This window comes from Solanum tuberosum, unplaced genomic scaffold, assembly GCF_000226075.1.
Source record: "Solanum tuberosum cultivar DM 1-3 516 R44 unplaced genomic scaffold, SolTub_3.0 scf00024, whole genome shotgun sequence".
NCBI classification, from domain to species: domain Eukaryota; kingdom Viridiplantae; phylum Streptophyta; class Magnoliopsida; order Solanales; family Solanaceae; genus Solanum; species Solanum tuberosum.
In genome coordinates, this window is record NW_006238950.1 from 1,570,492 (window position 1) to 1,575,145 (window position 4,654).

Genomic DNA, 4,654 nt, shown 5'->3' on the forward strand with positions numbered 1-4,654 from the left:
TCAAATTACTATAAATAAATAAATTTGAATATTTCTTTTTGGGATATCAAATTTATCTTTCAATCATTTTTTTCTTCAAATTTTAAATAAATAGCTTTAATTCTTTCCAACATAATTTATAAATTTATAAATCAATAAAAACCAAACAACAATTATATAAAAAAGAACAATAGAAGATAGAACTAAATAAAATAAGATATAGCTAACTAGCCAGTTCTAATTCTAAAATAAAATAAAAAGAACAAAAATTAAAAATAGCACTAGTGTTATAAAATCATTCAAAAGCCCAAGCATTCTCTTGACGAATCTTCTCTTCTTCCTCTGGAGTAAAATCATTCTTGATATCAAATTCATACGTATTTCTTCTGGTGTTTTTCCTTTAATCCTATTGGCAACTTCTTGACATATAATATCCAATATCTCCTTATCGTTAAGTAAATTAGCAGCTAAAATAAAATCGGACAAAATCGAGTGGTGCACATTCACGAAAGCCTTGTCAAAATCTATCAACATGTCTTTGGAGACGCCTTCTTCAGAATGTTTCTTCCAGTATTCGATCACTTTTGTCATTGTTTTGCTATCGACATTAGGTAGGGGAATGACGTTTGAAACACAATCATCTTCAACCATATTCTTGATGGTTTGTGACCTTACGGCTATAGCCTCATCCAGTACAAATTCCTTATCATCGCAAGTCTTTAAAGTTAAGAACTTTGTTGAAGAAGAGATGGCGATAAAAACATATTTGAACAAGAGATGTTAAATTGCTTTTGTTGAGAATATTATTGAAAGGAGATTTGAATGATTATAATGTCAGAGAGCTTTGAAGGGCTTAATTTATAGAAGATTAGGTTTTCACTGTTCTAGTTAAAGTAGGAATCCAAAAACGGAAAAAAAAGAGTTCATGGGAAAATCTGTTTTGCACAAACAATTTCAAATTAGGAAATTGTGAAAATTTTACCTAAACCATATGTGACCGAATAAGATTAGGAAAAGGAAGGCCGCCTTTTTTTTCTTCCAAATCTCAATTATAAGAAAAATTATATTTTCCGTAATATCTAACCATGGTGTTTGAAAAGTTGTAAACACATATTTAAGCTTCCACAATTTTATTTTATTTTATTCTTTACCCTAAATAAGTGGGAAATTAAGACTCTAGCTGATTTTATTACTTTGATTTTCAAGACTAACAATACTAATCTCACAAGTGGGATTGAAGAGATACGAGTAGATTCATTATTAGGTTTAATTGGATTTGGGTCATGTGTGGTTGTGTGTATGGATTCGGGCGGGTTGAAAAAAATTTAATGGGTTGGAGATTTAATTTTATCATATAGGAAGACGCCACATAATAAATAATAGTAATAATAATGACTTTAAAAAATCTATTAAGTTTTAAGTAAAAAATAGGTCAAAAAGGCTGATTGAGGGGTATTTTTAGCCAAATAGATGAATGTGGGGTATATTCAAACCATTTTGAATAGTCTAAGAATTTTTTTGGCCCTTTTTCGTATAATTTATTAATTTGATATGAATATGTTGAGTGCTAGTAAATTTATAAAATCGGAGATTATTTTATTTAGGTGATGCTGATACCAAGCTTAGATCAACACTTTTGACATTTCGGAATAAATTTTGAGACAAATGCCAACAATAATATATTATTTATAAATTTCTTCTGTTGTAATATATTTAGCCCACCTGTTATTACCCCGCAAGATGTATTGTTGTGCCAATCAAGTCATTCATCTTTTTTAAGCTCCAACATCAGAACCCTGAATCATAGTTTATTAATTGTCATACATTAGTATCAATTTTAAATGTTGACCGTCGGTATAGTTCTAAAATGACATTTAAATCATATAAAATTGTATTAAAAAGGAATTTCATGATTTTTATATCTTGTTTTAATTAATTATATGAAATTGAATTGGACGTCAAAAATCATGAAATTTCAGTTGTCTAGGTAGTCTAAAATATATTAGGTATTTAACGTAGTCAATCAACTAATTATATTTGGATGGAAGGAGAAATATAAAAAAAATAAATTATATTCGGACTAATTGTCTTAAAAGGAGTTCAATGGTGTATGTATATTGCTTCAATGATGTTGAAAATGAAGTTAAATTATGGTCGGGATAATTGTCTTAGTAAATCAAGTAAGAATTTTAAGAAATTTCATATAATTAATTTAGAGTCCAACTTACGTTATTATTACTATATTTGTTGTTTTATTTAAATACTTACAATATATGAAGATACTTTATAATATTTCTAAAGATAAACTGAAAGTATAATTTTAACTAGATAATATCAATATTAGTTTTGCAATTTTAATAGTCTTTCATAGGAGGATTCCCGAGTACCAAAAATCATTTTTGTTATTTTATGTGTAACTTCAAAGAAAAATCTATGTTAAGAGGCTTTCTAGAATTTAAATTATGGGAATAAATCAAGAAAACATATCATTTCTATTGGATATGCTTTAAAATAAAAGAACTCCTTTTTCGAATAATACAACTAGCTTTAATTTCTTTCCAACATTAATTTATAAATCATTCAAAACCGAACAATATTTCTTCAAAAAGGAAAAACAGAGGATAGAACTAACAGAAATAAAATAAAAATAGGATATAGCAAAGGAAATAACAGAATATTATAAAATCATTTAAAATCCCAAACATTCTCTCTACGGACCTCGTCCTCTTCCTCTGGAGTATAATCATTCACGATACCAAATACTTCACGTATTTCCTCTAGTGTTTTCCCTGTGATCCTATCAAAAGATTCTTGGATTATTACCTCCTCCAACTGCTTATCATCAAGATATCTAGCAGCCAAGTGAACATCAAATAATTATAAGCGGCTCATCTTCAAGAAATCCTTATCAAAATTCATTAACTGAACTTCCGTAACACCTTTGTCACGACCCAAACCGTCGTGATTGGCACCCACACTAACCCTCCGGTGGGAGAACCATTACTACAACTCAAAACAAGCAACTAAACCAAAACTAAAGCATTTAAACTACGAAAACAGATTAAATAACTAATTAATGAATTTCTCATAAACTTCAATAGGAAATCTAAAGAACTATACTAAACAAATGCGGAAGAAACAACCTAGAACCTGAAAGTCAATGTACCAAAACTACTAACGAAATAACAAGTCTAAACAGGAAGGGTCACAACCCCAACTAATGAACTAATCAACTAACTAAACAAATGTCTAAGTCCAAAAATTGTGGACATAGGCGAAAGAGAATTCCATGGCAGCCCGGAAAATTCGGCTCACCCTTGGATTCGATGCGACGATCTCTAATCTCCTAAGCAAGGTCTGTCAATAGTTGTTTGAAGATGCCCTGTACTCAACAAAAATAAGAGTAAGTGCAGAATCAGTACACAACCACAGTGTACTGGTAGGATCACGCGGCTATCCCACTAGTGTAACATAAGCAAGTCAAACAACATTATAATCACATACATATATATCAACATCTACAATATTATCAACATGCTCATTAATATACATTTATCACAAATCATTAGTCCTCTCACGGAACCCAAACCCAAACAGTTACCATACCAGAACGTGGTACCCGATCCCAATGTTATGCCAGAACGTGGCAATCAATCCCATATTTATGCCGGAATGTGGCAACCGATCCAAGTTAGTTATGTCGGAATGTGGCAACCGATCCCATTCACACACCATAATCACAATCACAAGTACATCATCAAGATCATACATTTACATCATGATTTCATGGCAATCATCATTCATCTATCTCATTTACAACAAGTGTGATCAACATTGCAACATTCATACATATACAAGTATCATAATGAAGCAAGAACAAACAAACATTACACAATCATAGAATCACAACCATCATCTACCTCCAAACAAGCTTGAAACCCTAAGAAACTTGATCATTTCCTTTTCGGATTCGTTCCTCTTGTTCTTGGTCTACAAACAATCAATACAATATGGGAATCAATAAACAATTACTAATTACCCGAATTACTAACAAATCTATGAACCCTAGATCAAATCCATGATCCCAACTATCCTATTTAGGGTTGTTTCCACCATATAATCTATAACAAAACCCTCCTCCATCAACGTTAACCCATTATATTACATTCTACGAATCGAAAAATGAATTTGGGGAGTTAAAAGCTTACCTTTAGCCTCAAGAATGGTGAAAATATAGTAGAAATTGCCTGGGGTTCGTTCCTTAGCTCTAAAAGTCAAAAAGTGTCAAATAAGGTAGTTTAGGGGTTTATTAATGACATTAGGTCGCGTCTAGCTCACCACAGCGGCCCTCATCCCGCTATAGCGGCGGCGACAGAGCGACATAAAGTCCCGCCAGAGCGGCATTTTCAAACCAGTGAGCTAATTAAATATTCAAGTCCCGTCTCGCCCGCCACAAAGGCCAGCACCCCACCACAGTGTCCCCGCCAAAGCGGAAGAAATCCCCGTCAAGGCAGCCAAAACGAAACAGAAAGTTATTTTAAAGAATTCCAAATCCCCATTCCACAATACACCTCAATTCTACAACACTCAGAAAATACCTTTCACGCTAAGATCAATTCCTAGAGATCTACTCATCGAAATTTAATTCCATAAAGTCGTACAGATTCCTTAACGA

General features: G+C 32.1%; 1 pseudogene; it reads right to left on the reverse strand.

Moving 5' to 3' along the window:
- Window positions 1-274: 274 nt before the first annotated feature.
- LOC102578934 (SKP1-like protein 1B) lies at window positions 275-735 on the reverse strand (annotated as a pseudogene).
- Window positions 736-4,654: the final 3,919 nt, after the last annotated feature.